The sequence below is a fragment of the Vitis riparia genome, chromosome 2 (assembly GCF_004353265.1).
Source record: "Vitis riparia cultivar Riparia Gloire de Montpellier isolate 1030 chromosome 2, EGFV_Vit.rip_1.0, whole genome shotgun sequence".
Classification (NCBI taxonomy): Eukaryota; Viridiplantae; Streptophyta; class Magnoliopsida; order Vitales; family Vitaceae; genus Vitis; species Vitis riparia.
Genome location: NC_048432.1, coordinates 9926722 through 9944651, shown reverse-complemented (window position 1 = coordinate 9944651; position 17930 = coordinate 9926722).

Here is a 17930-nt window from a genome sequence, read left to right as displayed (position 1 = left end):
ACAAAGATCATTATCAATCAAATACTAAAAATTAAGGTTACGTTTGATTATCGGGAAATACTAACAAAAGAAAATAAATATTTAAAAAAATTATTTTCTCATGTTTGAGAGTCCTATGGAAAACACCAAAGAAAATAAAATATAATTAAAATTAGTTAGAAAATTATGTATTTTCAAATTATTTAATCTTTATGTTGAAAAGTTAAAATATGTGAAATAAGTTTGAATTAATTTATAAAAATAATTTATTGATTTTGAATTTATTTTTCATTTTTCTTTCCTTCTACTTTTTTTTCTCTATTTTATTTCTTTCAAATTTTTTAGAAACCAAATATAGCGTAAAGGAAACTGTGATGATCGATGAGTATTCCAAAGTAATATGGAAGTTCTTCTTAATAATCATAGGAGAAAAGAGATTGAAGATTTAAAATATATAATAGCATTCAAGCAATTCTAGACACTTCAAACTATCCGTAATAAGGATAGATGGAACTCAAGGATGGCTCTCTTTTTGGCAGAAATTTTCTTCTGTCTCAAGGGGGTCAGCATAGCTTTTTGGTTAAATTCAAACTCTACCTTCTCACTTCATGTCGAAATTTTGAGTGGCAATTCTTCAAGGCCAAACAAGTAGTGATTCTATAATCCATGATTTCTTGTTCTCCTTTCTATTCTCTATATCTCTAGAGTAATCTTGATTTTAGATATAAATTTTCCATAAGACAATTTTGAGTTGAACACTCCGTAATGTTTATAAAGTTTTAAAATATTATTGACATGTTGTTTGTTTTTTTAATTTTTTTTTTGTTCAAAACAACTTATTTTTAGATTTCAAATAGTTAGTTTTTTTAATTAATTTATTGTTTATTAAATCAAAATATTTGATTTTTTCCTAATAATAAAAATACTTTTTTTTTCTTATTTTCTAATACTTAATAAAAATAAAATATTAAAAAAAACAAATAACTTAATACTGTTAAGTATTATTTAATTTTAACTTTTATTTAGAATTAAAAAAAAAACCAAACAAACGCCGCCACCTGAAGGTATAACTTATTAAACGAACGTGCGAGACTAAGACAGCATTTGGATCTCGAGAAACAAAAGGGAGAAATGAAAAGGAAAATGCTGAATGAGTTCAATCCGGTCAGAGGTTGAGGAGTTAAGGGTTGGTTGAAATGTCTTAAAAAGAAAGAAAAAACGAAAGAAAAGAAAGATGATGATCATTTTATTTTGTTGGTGGAAGTGTGAAAAAAGGGAGCAAAGATATAAATGGGTAACATTAGCTTGTAAGAAACAAAGGTTGTTTTCTCCCCTTTTGATGATAAAAGTAGAATCAATTATATCAGGGAGTGTTGAATAGAAAGATGATGCAAAGCTTTTAAAGACCTTTAACCGTGTCATAGGGGCATCGGTAAGCGTTACCCTTTGGCATGTAACATTGCTTTTGATGCCCCCATCCATGGCTCTCTTTCTGGATAAACTTTGGGGTCCCCACTCCCACCCCCACCCCTGTTCTCCTTTCATTAACAATCAGTCAAAACCACTCAACCAACACCTTTTTAAACCTAACCTATTCAGCCCAATTTACCCCTCCATGGGTCGGGTTCAACCCGTTTATAACCTCAGCCCAGCCCACTCATGGTTGGGTTTGAATTGTCCTTTGGGCATCATCAAGTTGGGTTGTGCTCAAGTTGATATTGGATAATGAGTTGACTATTCAAAGCTTAAGGCGGACCATTACGGTTTATACGGGCGTATTTATTTGTCTGAAAGTATTAAGGAAAGAAAAAAAGATATTAATGAATTTGGATTTATTAGGAAAAATATTATAAAATATCAAATATAATTAAAATTTTAAAAAATTATATAGTTTTAGATTATTTAATCTTTATATAAAAGAGTTAGACTATGTTTGATTTTCGAAAAATACTAAGAAAAGAAAAAAAAATATTAAAAAAATGGTTTTATCATGTTATAATAGAGAGAAATAAGTAAACTGGATTTTAAATTATTTAATCTTGCTATAATAGAGAGAAATAAGTAAAATGAGTTTGAAGAAACATATAAAAATAGTTTAGTAAATTTATATTTATTTTTTTACTTTCCTTCACTCTTTATTTCCTTCTATTTTTCTTCTTTATTTTTTTTCCTTTGCATTTTCCTTTAAATTTTCTAAAAACTAAACATAGCCTAAAAATAAATTAAATAAGTCTAAAGTAATATATAAAAAATGAATTATTGATTTTAATTTTTTTTTTCTTTCACTTCTTTTTTCTTGTTACTTTTCCTCTCTATTTTCTTTCCCTAACCGTTTTCCTCAAATTTTCTGAAACCAATTATTATCGCCTTTAAAATCATGGAACGGAAGGATGAAAGACATAAATGTCTTTTTGCTTGTTGAATATTCTTTGAGAGCCCCCAAGAGGAAAGACATAAATGTCTTTTGAACATATTCAACCTAATTAATTGCACACCAATTTGGCTTTTATCGGTGCCAATAATTTTTGGGGTGCCCTACCATGGATAATAATAGAGGGTTGTTCAAAGAATTCACTACATAATTTATTTTTTGACCGCAGAAAAGATGTTTCAAGACTCATGCATCATCACATTGTCTCTAGCCTGCTCATTAATACGCCCATGAACACTGCCTTGAGATCAATAAAATACCTTGGGGATCTCATAAGAAGAAGACACAAAATCTTATCCCAAAACCTATTTGAAAAAAAAAAATGGAGTTTAATCCTACCTTGGAGCTCAGGAACAACACGATGAGACGACACGTGGCACCGCCCGTGCCCGTTGGATCACGAGGGCATGCATCCCTTGACCTCCTCCAAGTTAAATAATTGAACTTCCAAATCTCAATGAATTTTGTAAACAAATCGTAAGGACATTTCCAGGTAAGCCTTGACAAGCATTTGCTTGGTTGATGGCCTAGTAAATACCCTAATAAAAGTATAAATTGGTCCTCCTAGGGTTCCCGACAGCATTGGAAGCTCTGTACTAGACATATATTTATTTATATCGGTTTGTGTCGATGTAAATGTGTGTGTTTCTGATTTTCAATTATAGTAATGTTCGTAGCGACCAATGCGGAACAGAAATGGAAGACTGACATTTTGTTTTCTGTAGCAATGAACTTCATATCATTAAGGCAGCCATTATTAAAACTAAGTCGTCAGATCAATGTCAACCATTCATGGGTAACGTGAATTAGGGTTTCAAATTAATATACATGTAGTGTACTCTTGAGGTTTATTTTAAACAAATGGAGAGCTACATGGAAGCATCGATTTTTGTCAGCACAAAAAAGAATTGGTGCCATTTTCTAGGCTTGGTCTCAGCTTCCCCAGGCCATGACCATATTATATATCCAAAGAAATTGAGGAATCTTACATTAATACCACCAGCTATATCATCAGATACTGTGTATTAATTCTATATTCAGGGTGCTGATTTTGCGCAAACTTCTCATGGACTGAAGCATATACAGACTTGGGTTGTGTGGGTGTATTTTATTGGCTCAAAACCTTGAACTAGGAAGCTCCAAAGCATCTTTGAATACATACTTTTAGGCTATGTTGAGCTTGGTTGCTTGATTTCATATCTCTCCCTTTCTGCATTTCTAAGATGTATGTTGCAATTATTAGTGTTAAAAACCATCTTGGAAGTTTTTGATTTCGAGTATGTTCCGTATCATGCGCTTATAATTTGAAGATCATGTCTCCTATGCGCACAGCTACATATGATAACCATGGGATTGAGGTGGCCCCCTAGGCAACTGTTTTGTGGAAATAGTCTCGTAATGTTGTTAATCAACTTCCGACATGGGGGCTTGTTATGGCACCTCCTTTAGAAAATGCCCTCACAAAACCACCATTTGTGGAATAAAGTGTCTTGGCTAGTGTTGACTTGGGGGGCGAGGGCTTTAGATCACGTGATTTTGTTAATTTTGCATAGAATATGATGAATTGATTGAGCCCTATGTGAGCTTAAAGACAATTCATTAATTTAATTATAGGGAAATTGGAATCACTCATACCGACATCACACATCGCTGTCCTCTGGGCATTGTCCATCATTTATAAATGCATATGGGTCAACATGTTTCTCATTAATTTACTTCCTAGCATTTGAATCACAGGATCTTGGTTAGGGATGGATTGCTAAATGCTGGTCGACATGTGCCTAAGGAATTACATTAGTGCAGGAATGTGAAGTAGATTTGACTGATCCAGAATGGAAGAAAGAATGGAGACACCTTGTTCTTTTTTCTTCAAATGGGTTGGTTTGGCTTTATTGTTTTCATGGAAAATGAAACCAGGAAATTCAGTGAGTTCATACTGTTGAATTATGGTGCATAGCATGATCTTATCTTGTCATAGCTTTTGGTTTCAGACGAAATGGAGTCTCAGATCTTTAAATGGTTTTCTATTTTTCCTATCAAGAGATTTGTCACCAAGAAGGAAAGCTGAAAGAGAGCTCCTCATATTGTGATTCTGGTTATAATTAGGGAACGATATTCCAAGCAGGAAGATGTTGAAGACCTACAAAAAATGAAAGACTGCACCAAGGCTTGCTCAGTGCGGGTCCTACGATCATTAGTTGGATTATTGGGGTGGGGGGTCCCCTACTCAGTTTGTCCACCCCTCCCATATACAAAAATAAAAACTTAAATTGTGAGAATCAATTCGAAAAATCATCCAATACAGTACTTGGAAGTATTGGAATCCATGGACAGAGCAATAATTAAATTTACAACTTCCTACCAATACATGCATTGGAGAGGAACAGTAAAAAAGTTATACAAGGAAACATGATTGCTTAAGAGGGGAAATTGTGTTTAAGATTGCTTGTGCTGACTGATTCCTGATGGACATAATCCCTATGATAAAGACATACATTGCATTAAATTAGTTGTCAATTCTTTGGCCTTTTCTTTTGTGTCTATTGGTAGCCCATAATTGGTGGGATATGCTTGAGCTTGATCACTTGATCAGTGATGGGTTCAATCGTTTTATTAGGTCCCCTCAAGCTTGGAAATGGAGTAGAATGAACTGATCCAAGCTTGCTTGGTTGGTATGTCTGTGATGTGGGGGGAGGACGGTTTAAAGCAAATGACTAATGTTCTTGTAACAACTTTTTTTTTTGCATACAGAGTGACAGTCAAGGTTGATATGTTTAGTGTGGGCATGAAATGATGGTGGGATGGAATATATGATTAGATAAGTTGTTACTACAGGGCTCAAAAAAAAAAAAAGGCTGTGGGGGGAGAATAATTTTTATAGAAGTTGAACTTTTTTTTGTCTTTTTGCATAACTTAAAATGCTAAGATACAAAGATTTATATTTAACCAAAACATAAATCTCTAAAGAAGAAATAAATGACTTGATATGGAAATAGCTAGAAATGTACTTTACTACAAGTTACTAAGACATGGAGAACAACTTCCAAGAATTAACCCTTCCAAATAAGGATCTTCTAGACATAAAATAAATTCTGCAATTTGGGAACAGTGCATTACAGCTCAACAATCCCCCTTGATGCACTTTCTTCCCTACTCGGATTAATTCTCTAAGAAGTAAGAACCTTTTCTTTTGGGATTACTTTAAGTAAAACTATCAGCAAGCTGTTCTTGTGCCCTACAACACTTCAATTCTATTTCACCTTTCTCAACTGCTTCTCTAATGAAATGATACTTGATTGCCATATGCTTTGAGCGGTCACGAACGATCGGATTTCTTCTTGTAGCAATTTCTGATTTTTTATTACAGAATAAAGTAGTTCTATCATCTTGTTTAATTTTCTCCAATGTCTTCAAGAATTCTCCTCACCCATACAGCTTGAGAAGTTGCTTTAGCTGGTGCCACAATCTTTTGCTTTGAAGGCCAAGAACAAATTCCAGAACCCAACACATTGCTAATTAATCCTAATCTTTCTATTTCCCTGTCTAAAATGCCAGTCAAGATATACTAGCAAATCTTTCAATACTCTCTTAGTAGTCCCATAATGAATTCGACTTAGCTTCTGCATAATCTTGAGAGTAAACTTGCTGCAAACATGATTTCCAGTCTAATAGCAGTAAGAAATAAAAGGCTTCCTTTCAGGCTTCTATAAACTGAAGCACTTGCTTTCTTTGCACCATCATTCTTCTCAGGTTTTCATCTATTGTGAATGGTGTAGCTATAGAACTACAACTCGACATGTTGAGTTTTTGCAGTATATGTTTCACATACTTCTGCTATGAAATAAATATTCCTTTTGTGAAACTTCAATCCCCAAGAAATAGCGAAGCATTCCTAAATCTGTCATCTCATATCTATGCATCATGTCTTTCTTGAATTTGTGCAGCTTTGATTTCATCCCCTCTAAAAATAAGATTACATATACACATACCATGAGGACAATAGAAGGTTTATTTCTCTGCATACAATTCTTTCAAACCAATTTTGGTTAAAGTAACTGTCAATGTTATTGTATCAAGATTGGGGAGCTTGTTTTAGCCCATAAAGTGCTTTATTCAATCTATAGATTTTTTCTTTCAAGCTTCCTACTTAGAAAAGAGGATGTAAAAGCTAAAAAAATCTGCCACTTCTGTTGTGCAGTAAGAGTAATCAAGGTCCTTATGGTTTCAATTCTTGCAAAACCTTTTCACCAAAACAATCACGATTATGTGTGATCACCTTAATGCAAACTCTTAATCGTCCTTTCTTAAAGCCTAAAACAATCACAAAGACGTGTTCACGAAGATGTGTTGTAATACCCCAAACCCAATTTAGGAGTAAAATCGTAATTTAAAAATTAATTAATTAAATTGATTAATCTAATAAGGGTAGAAAAGTCCTTTCACTTTTAAAAGCCTTAGGTATAAATTAGATTTTCTTTATCTTCTCTATTCAAAAAAACCCTTTTATAAGGAGATAAAAAATATCAGAGAGCATAGGGCTGAAGATTTGAAAGTTAAAGATCAACTTTTCATGTAAGATTTTAATCACCGAATTAATATTTTATATTCATTAATTAGATTTGAATACTTTAGAAATCCCAATCTAAATTAGGGTTTGTTTATTTAATTTTTTTTAGACCAAAAGATTGAAAATTTATAAATGCAGATTAATTTATTGATGAAGATAGGAAAATTTCAATTGAATAAAAAAATAAATAAATGAAAAATTAGTGGAAGAAGAGAAATTTTAGATTTAGAAAATAAATAAATAAATTGTTTGTGGAGGCTTTAGATTGGAAAAAGAAAATAATAATATTAATAAAAAAATTGTAGGGTTTCTGGATTTTGGAATTTGAGGTGGTATGTTGGGGTGACAATTTCAAAAAAAAAAAAAAAAAAACCGAATATGAGATTGTTGAGTAAAAAAAAAATCAATCTAATCGTGAAAGCCAAAGGGTGAAAGAGTGGTAGTGGAATAAATAAAAATAATAAGGCGGGGTTGTTGGAGTTGTTAAAAGTTTGTGGGTAGTTTGTTAAGTAAGAGAGGATATTGAGATTAATAATAATAATAATAATAGTTTTTATACAAGCTTTAATTTAATTTAAGTATATAAAGAAATAAATAGTTATGATAAAATTTGGAAGGAATATGAATTTTATAAAAAATTTGGAAACTTATTAAATTAATTTATTATTGTTTAGGAAGTTGAAAAATAATATTACTTGTAATAATGTTAACATAGGAAATTAATTAGAATTACTAAGAACTATATAAAATATTGTTAGGCTTATCAAATTTATATCTATAGATAAATAATCAATAATAAATGTTGTGTATGATATTATGTTAGGTGATGAGTAAATTCTTCAAGATTTTGAGTGTTTCTTCCAAGTAAAGGGAATTAATACAGATTTTGTAAAAGGAAATAATTTTCTTTTTATATTGTATTTTGAAATGTGTAAAAATATTATTTTTATTTTTATGCATGGATCAAATATATGTTTTGTATGAAAAATATATTTGAGTATTTTCTTTGTTTATGAAAAATTAAAATTATAAAGATATGATATTTTGTTTTGTAAGTTTGAATTAATGAAATGAAGTGTTTGACTCTAATTTCGATGATCCTAGTCAATAGGTTATAATTGTTGATATTTCTATGGCCCTAGTCAACGGGTTATAATAATTGATATTTCTATGGCCCTAGTCAACGGGTTATAATTATTGATATTTGGTTTTTTTCACCTTAAATAGAACAAATTTGAAACTAACCACTCATTTGTGAAGTCCCACCTAATTGGGCATCATTTGTTTTTCTTTGAACAACAAAATATATTTGAGCATTTTCTTTGTTTATGAAAAATGAAAATTGTAGAGATATGATAGTTTTGTAAGTTTCAATTAATGAAATGAAGTGTTTGACTCTAGTTTCTATGATCCTAGTCAACGGGTTATAATTGTTGACATTTCTATGACCCTAGTCAACGAGTTATAATAGTTGATATTTCTATAGCCCTAGTCAACGGGTTATAATTATTGATATTTGGTTTTGTTCACCTTAAATAAAACAAATTTGAAACTAACCACTCATTTGTGAAGTCCCACCTAATTGGGCATCATTTTTTTTTTTTTATCATCAGAGTGAAAATAATTGAAATGTATTTTGATTTGAAATGGATATGAAATAATTTTGATATATATGAAAATGTTTGGTTAAACACTTTAAAATGTATTAGCATATTTGTAGTCAAACGTTTTTATGAAAATGATTTTACACTAAATCTCCTATTTGTAAGCATGATTGAAACTATTTGATCCATAAAATTGTATTAATGTTCCTTATTGGGTTTTGAGCTCATGGCCCTTCGTTGCTAATTTTTTAGGTACTCTCGGTTCGAGCGAGGAGTGATGGCTAGGCTGGGGAATTTTTCTTTGTTAGGATTTTGGTTCAAACTTTATTATGGACATTGTTTAGACGTTAAAATTTAATTACTGTTTGAATTATTTGAGTTTTGAGTTATTTAGACAATAATACTTTGGTTGATATGTTAATTTTTTTAAAGTTGAGAATTGAGGATTATAGAATTTATTTATTTTACTACTCTGAACATGAATTTGGTAATTGGTAATTTCTAGTTACAAGATGAATGTTTGTGTTGTTTCCGCTTTAAGCCTTCAGGCTTGAGGTGTGAAATGATTATCATGCCCATAGAGTAAGTTTTGGGGTGTGACATGTGTGATCGACTTCAACAATCTTTTACATGACTTAGGAAAAACATTTAAATGCCTTCACAAGCAACATGAGTGCTCAAGTATGCATAAAATGCCTACCTGGTAATAGCATTGCATGCACAAAAATGATTACATGAAGCTGCTAAAAGGTTTCTTAATTGACATGCTAATAACATATGCCCAACTTCATGCACATGTACTTATATGAGCACTGCCCATAATCTTGGATTAGTTACTTGTAGAATCTCTACCAAAATCTTTTTGTTTTATTTTTCTATGATTCCTAATTTAGATATGTGACCTACTAGGTTGAATAAGATATACACATAGGAAATAAGATACAGTTATGTTTTTCTTTTTTTCTTTTTTCAAATACCATAATTATTTTTCCTTGAATTATTATGTGTTTTCTCAATGGACACCATGGGTTCTGAGTGGTATATCTCAACGATGTGAGGTTGATATCTATCTATTGGGAGGATTAGCAAGGATGATTGAAGGTTAGATAGGTAGTAGAAAAGGTAAATTTTTTTCATAAATCTATTGTTAAGGATGTTTCTCTTGTGATTCATAAATATCAATAAGAAAATGATACAGACCATCCACCAATGTACCATTGCAAATAAACATGATTTAAGGACTAGGAGCATCTTTCCATTACTCAAGTCTTCTAGTCTCCTGAGAACCCTATAAAGAATTTTAGATATGATAAATGGCCTGAAGTCCTACCTACCATGTTCCAGTAGAATCTACCACTAAACATGATTCAATGACTATAGTAATTGAAAATTGCTTATTTTTCGATCTTTTCAAGTATCCTAGGCATTCCTTCTTCTAGTGACCTTTTTGCCACAAAAGAAACACTTTTCTTTGGGTTCTTTCCTTGTTTCTTCTCTTCTTTCTCCTTGTCTTGCTTTTGATTAAAGGACTTACCCTTGTCCTTCCTCTTCCTTCTAGAAAACTTGGAAAAATCCTTGGAGACCATGTTTATTGATCCTTTGTTCTTGAGGATCCCTTTAACTATCTAGAGTTTCTTCATTATCATAGGCAAAGTCAGAAGCATTTTATTCATTGTATAATTCAACTTGAACTACTTTCAGGAATCCAATAAGATTTCAAGAACCATAGCAACTTTGGTCTCACCATCAATTTCAGTTCTAAGGATCTTCATCACATTAAGTGCAAAATCATTTTGACCATATGCTCCCTAATAGGAGTTCCTTCTACCTTCTTTGTATTCACAATGGGTTTAAGGGCCTACTTATCTAGCTAACTAACCCTTATCTATAAGCATCCCTTGCAAGTTAAGAAGAATGTCATATGTAAAAGTAAGGATTAATGTTGTTGTTGCAACATCTTGTTGAGTGACTCAAGGATATAACACCTTGTCATCTCATCATTTTATTAATTTCCACTTCTGATAATCATTCTTCTCTTCTTGAGTAGAAGAGTCAATAAGAGCCATAGGGGTTGGTTCATAAGTTACCTACTTGAGTTGCTTTGTAGATAACACTATATCTAGGTTTCTTTTCCAATCCACATAGTTAGGTTCAATTGTTACAATAGGACCCTTGAAAGCATGACATAATGTACTTAAATAAAGTTTCGTACTACATTTATTTATTATGATTTTGGTTCCTTTTTCTATCATTATTAGCATTAATTGTTATTTGAGCATTCACATTCCTATCACTTGCATTTTACGTGACTTGAGTGCATTATAAGTTACACAAAAAAATCTAAGTCATGGGTTCCTTACAAGATGATAAGTAGTTAATAGTAGGTTCATAAATTTGGACAATTCATCAGATACTATAGTACACTACCTCCTAATTTGAAGATCACTTATCTTGGTCATCAAGGTGGTTTTCTCATGGTGAGTGCACTATTGTGTATGATTACACATCCAATAGGATCTATGGTGAATCATGATGTTAGATATTAGGTAGTCATGATTCACTAAGCCACTATACTACATGGGCTCTCAACTTTGAGAGAATATGGAGTTAGTGTTAAGGTCTATAGTAGCTTTGACTTATGAGTGAGACTTTAAGGTAGTCATATATTCTCTATGGATTTGATCACTATTGATTAAAGCAAGTGGCAACGGAAATTCTCAATATAGCTACACTATAATATCTCATGAGCTTAAGACAACATGTCCCCCTAGGTGATCTTAAGGACATGTGATTAAGAAATATATGGTCTTAGTAATTCCTTAATTGGAATTTAACATATGCTCTTACAGCTAGATTATGTCATTTGATCACATAATAGGAGGATTTGAGACTAAAAGAGTTGGAGAGATAATATTGAGAAGTTGATTATAACATTTACCTCACTAGACTATAGACATCAATTCATGGGGGGTTTGCATGTAGTAAAAAGTACGTTACAGATCTGAGTTTATATTTTGTTCTAAAAGTATATAGGTGTAATGTAGTTGACTCTCAATAGTACAAGGTTAGGTTAACTTCAAAATTGGATTTTTATGAAGCTAATATTTTCCTATATGTCCTAATGACCCCCGCTCGAGCTCATGTTCCTTCATGGAACTTTATTGAAGGATTGGGTTCCTTACTCATATGTGTGCATAAAAGTTGTTGAGTTCCTTCATGAAACTTCATGGAACTTTTTTGAAGGATTGAGTTCCTTACTCATATGTGTGCATAAAAGCTTTTGGAGAATATGGATAGCCTGTAGGAAAACTTTCTAGCTAGCAAATATTTTTTAATCTAGTTTTTCCTAAGTAGTTTAGTTGACTAATTCTTTTTTATAAATAGAGATATCCTAGGCTTGAAATAAGCTCTATTTTTTTTTCCATTTTTGACCTCTTACAATTTGTATATATTTGATGTAATTTTATTGAAATAATACGAGAAAGAAATTCTCAAAAAACCCTAAAGTCAACATGGTATCAGAGTAGGAAAACTCTATTTGCCAAGATCTATCTTTCCACCATTTGACCTTCATTCCTCAGCTATAAGCCTCCTCAGTTTTCATTATTAAGCAAAAACCCCTTTAATTCTAGACCAACCTTAATTGTGGGTAACTCAACTTTTTTTCATACTAATAGGCTTCTAGAGAAACCATTTTTCTTCTCCACACATGTTTGAAATTAGTACAAATACAACCATCCAATTCACAACCCAAAGCACAACTCTCGATGACTATCAGAATGTCTCTACTTCAAACTTAATGGTGGAAATTATCTACAGTGATCTCAATCGGTGAAAACCTATCTTAAAATAAATGGGAAGCTAAGTCATCTTCTTGGTTCTACAATCAAGAAGGATGATTCAAATTTTGTCTCTTGGGATAAAGAAGATTCACATATTATGTCTTGGTTATGAAACTCCATGCAATCGAAAATAAGTCATACTTGCATGTTCCTCTTTATGGAAAAGGAGATTTAGGATGCAATTCATCAAACCTACTCCAAAGTGCGAGATGCTGCTTAGATTTATGAACTCAAGACAAAAATCCATGATGTCAAACAAGGTACCCTATCTATAATTAAGTATTACAGTGTTATAAAGGGATTATGGCTTGAGTTGGATCATTATCAAAGTTTTCAAATGGAATGCAGTAAAGATGCAACAATATACCAAGAGTTTCTTGAGAAAGAAAGACTCTTTGATTTCTTAGCTAGTTTGAATGGTGAATTTGATCGAGTTAGGGTCCAGATTCTTAGGAGAGATCCATTATCTTCATTGAATGAAACATTTGCTATTGTAAGATAAGAACAGGGATGAAAAAATGTAATGCTAAAAACTTTTGATTATGTGGATGGTTTTACATTGTCTATCTCTAAGTCAAGTGTTAATAATGAAGTCATGACTACCACTATTGCCGCTGCTAATGCTGCAAATTCAGGAAATATGGAATGACAAAAACCAAGTGAAAATGACTCACTTTGGTGTAGCTACTGCCGCAAGAATCGTCATACTAGGGAAAATTATTGGAAGCTATATGGCAAGCCTTCAAATTTCTTTGGAAAAAATAATAGTATTAAGGAAGGAAATTCAGGTTACAAGCCCCAAAGTTATGTTGCTGATATAGAAGTGAAATAGTTGTAAAATATTACTACTAGAGAAATTTTCAACAATGAGGAGATCGACAATAAGTTGAAACAGTTTATTTCACAACTTGAAAAAATAGGAGGTTCTAGTCTTTTTGCCTAAATAGGTAAGTATTCCCAAGCCATAAGAGCCTCTAGAAATTAGTACATAAACACTTGGATCTTGGATTCAGGGGCTTTAAACCATATGACCAATTCCTCTAAGTCCTTCTCCACTTAGCGTCCTTGTCCTAAAAACCAAAAAATAAAGATTGTTGATGAAACTTTAGTCAATATAGTTGGTTGAGAAAACATTTCCATTTCACCATCCTTAACCTTGAAAATTGTCCTACATGTTCCCAAGTTGTCTGCAAATTTGTTATTAATTCCTCATATTACCAAAGACCTTAATTGCTTGGTAAAATTTACATATTCTAAATGTGTTTTTCAGGACCATTTTACAAGGAGGATGATTGGGCATGCTAATGAGAAAGAAGGGTTATACTTTCTTGAAGCTAAAAGTGGCGAATATGAATCTATCTCTCTATCTTACATGTCGGAAGAACAGACTACCAATAAGACTCAAGTTTGGTTATCTCATTTCTATCTTAGTCATCCATATTTTTCTTTGTTAAAAAGGATGTTCCCTACTATGTTTGGAAAACTAGATATTCAAAGTTTTTATTGTGATGTGTGTGAATTTGCTAAATACCACCATGTGTCATTTCCTTTAAGGAATAATCAATGTTTTATTCCATTTAGCCTAATCCACACTGATGTTTGGGGGCCTACTAAAATTCAAAGTATTTCTAAGGCAAAATAGTTTGTATCTTTTATTGATGATTGCACAAGGGTTACATGGGTATTTCTTATGAAACACAAATTTAATGTTAACACTATTTTTCCTGTTTTTCATAAAATGGTAAAAACCCAATTTGATGCCAAAATCCAAACAGTGAAATCCGATAATGGAAGAGAGTACTTCAACCAATTTCTATCATCATATTTTGATAAAAAAAAAAAAAAAAAAAAAATTGTTCATCAATCCCCTTGCATTGATACACCACAACAAAGTAAAGTGGTTGAACAAATAAAATGAACATTTGTTAAAGGTAACTAAAGCCTTGATTTTTCAAATGAATGTTCCATAGACTTATTGGGGGGAGATTGTTTTAACTATTGCTCATCTTATCAATAGATTGCCTTCCAAGGTGCTTGATTTCAAAAAACCCATAAATCTTCTCACATGATTCTACCCACATAGATTTAGTCTAATAGCTCCAAAAATATTCGGATGTGTTGCGTTTGTTCACATTCAGACACATCATAGAACTAAATTGGATCTCCAAGCTCTTAAATGTATATTCATTGGTTATTCTCCTAAAAAAAATGATACAAGTGCTATCATCCCAACTCCCAAAGGTTTTTTGTAACTATGGATGTCATTTTTAACGAACAACAACCTTTCTTCTCCCCATCTTATATTTAAGAAGAGCCCTAATCTTATCTTCAAGGGGAGCCATTTGTAGAAGATAAGGAATTTTTTCCTAATCTTACCCTTCCACTTTCTGAAACTAATTTTTCACTTGAATTTTTACCTCACAATACTCTAGAATTTGTTTATCCTAAGTCCATAGAGAAGCATGAGTCTATCATTCAAAGGAAAGAATGGGAGAATCATTCAACGCCACTTAAAGACTATTCAAGGAGGATGCAACTAGCTCTAGAATCTCTACATGCTCCAACCATAAACCCTGATAAAGGTACTAAAAATCAAACTATCTCTACACCTAATGGCATTAGTGACCTTGATTTGCCTATTGCCCTTAGAGAAGAAAAAATACAATGCCCCAAACATCCATTAAGAAACTTTGTTTCTTTTGACAACTTGTCATTCTCATATCGAGCATTTGTTCCTAAAATTAGCTATATAAAAATACCTTAAATTGTTCAAAAGGCACTTAGGGATGAGAATTGGAAGAAAGCCATGTTGGAAGAAATGAGCGCATTGAAGAAAAATAATACTTAGGAACTTATTAATCTGCCCAAGGGTACGAGAAAAGTGGGGTGTAAATGGGTGTTTACTACCAAGAATAGAGCAGATGGGACATTAAAGAGATATAAAGCGAGATTGGTAGCTAAGGGTTATACACAGACTCATGGGATAGATTACCAGGAAACTTTTTCTCCAGTGGCAAAGATGAATAATGTTCGTATTTTGTTATCTCTAACTACTAATATTGATTAGCCCTTGAAACAATTTGTAAATAATGTTTTCCTACATAGAGATTTAGAGGAGGAGGTGTATATGAAACTACCCCTAGGATTTATGGAAAACTCCATGAGAAATAAAGTTTGCAGACTAAACAAGGCTCTTTACAGTCTCAATCAATCACTTAAGGCTTGGTTTGGGAGATTTTCTAGAGCAATGAAAAACATGGGTTATTGTCAGAGCCAAGAGGATCACACTTTCTTCATTAGACATTCAAAAAAAGGAAGGATAACAACTCTCATATTATATGTTGATGACATCGTGGTAACAAGAGATGATTTAGAGGAAATGGAGAACCTAAAGAAGAAATTTGCAAATGAGTTTGAAATTAAGGATTTTGGAAGGTTAAAATATTTCCTAGGAATCTAGATTGTACATTCAAAGGAAAGAATAGTTATTTCACATACTAAGTCTTAACCTTCTCAAAGAAACAGGAATGTTGGGATGTAGACCAGTAGACACCCAGATTGAGCTAAATCACAAACTTGATGGAGATAAAGATAATATGTCAATAGATCAAGAGAGATATCAACAACTAGTAGGGAAGTTGATCTACTTATCGCGTACTAGATTGGACATAGCTTATACAGTGAATGTAGTGAGTTAGTTCATGCATAATCCTAATGAGATACATATAGAAGCAGTATTCAAAATTATTCGTTATTTAAAAGCAACACCAGGCAAAGTGATTCAATTTTGAAAGGCAGAAGGAACTTGACTTGGAGTATATAGAAATGTCGATTGGGCTGGATCGGTTATAAATCGAAGATTAACCTCTGGTTATTACACTTTGTTAGGAGGTAACTTGGTAACTTAGAGGGGTAAAAAGCAATCAGTGGTAGAAAGATCAAGTACAGAAGCAGAATTTAGATCCATGGCACATGGAATATGAGAACTTCTTTGGATAAAAATCATACTCACCAACCTTAGGGTTAGGTGGAAGGGACCAGTGAGAGTTTATTGCGTGGCCATTAGCATAGCTCACAATCCAGTTCAACATGATCGTACTAAACACATAGAAGTTGATCGACATGTCATCAAAGAAAAATTGGATAGTGGGCTAGTTTGCACCCCTTACATTTCCACAAAAAATCAATTGGCTTGTATATTGACTAAAGGACTTACAACACATTTATTCTCTAACATTACAAGCAAGTTGGTGATGAAGAACATTTATTCGCTAGCTTCAAGGAGAGTGTTAGAGAATATAGATAGCCTGTATGAAGACTTTCCAACTAGGAAATATTTTTTAATCTAGTTTTTCCTTATTAGTTTAGTTGACTAATTCTTTTTTATAAATAGAGATATCCTAGGCCTGAAATAAGCTCTTTCCCTTTTTCCATTTTTGATCTCTTACAATTTGTATATATTTGATGTAATTCTATTGAAATAATACGAGAGAAAAATTCTCAAAAAAATCTCAAAGGCAACAAAAGTGTTTTAGTAAAAATGCAAGGTTACGTAAGAACTTATGAATGATCTTTCTAAACCAGGTTAATTAATTTATTAGAACCCAATAGGGTTAGTTAATTAATTAGGACATAGATAGGATAAATTAAGTGACCTAAGCTCAATACGAACTTAAGTCACTAATGCCCATAGGGAAGCCCATATAAACCCCCTTAGGGGTTAGGACTTCAAAAATCTAAAGTCATTTAGACTTTAGAGAAGTACCCTAGCTTTCACGCCCTTCAAAGAGGATTTTGCCTCCTTTCATGATAGGATCTTGGAAAGAGAGTCATCTGGTGGAAAACCATTTGGTTTCTAAGACTTGCAACACATCTTCTATTAGATTTGATTTGAGAACATCCAAATTACAGGTATGACCTTTCATCTTTAGATCCAATTTTTTAAATGTTATTGCTTCCATTGCTTATAGATTTAGAGAAGCCTAGGATATTTATGCATACACCTTAATGGTTTAAGGATGGTGGTTCAACCCAAGGAGAGAGAAATGATCGATCAAGCTTTCCTATGAGTTGTGCCAATTTTTTGGTTCCATTTCGTGACAAGTTGCCACAACTTTATGTTTGTTAGGAACAAAAATAGGGAAGTCAGGGAGTTCAAAAGGTTCCTTAACATTGGCATTGTTTTCGCCCTTGGAATTTTTTTTGGTTTAAACAAAATTTAGGAAAAGGTTTGCAATGAAGTTTTCTAGTTTAAAACTTTAAACCAAGGTAATCGTTGAAACTTCTAATCCTTCAGCTAAAAAAAAAAAAAAAAAAACTAACAACTTTATAATGATTAGGTTGTCTTTACAAGAATAGTTAGGAAAATGTGAGTAAAGCAAATAAAGAAACAAAAAAAAATAGAGATTTTTTAAGAGAGAGAAAACCTAAAAATAAAAACAAAGTTAAAAGAAACATAAACTTCACCAAAAAAAAAGAAAGTCAAAATCTCAACTTTTGAGTCCACC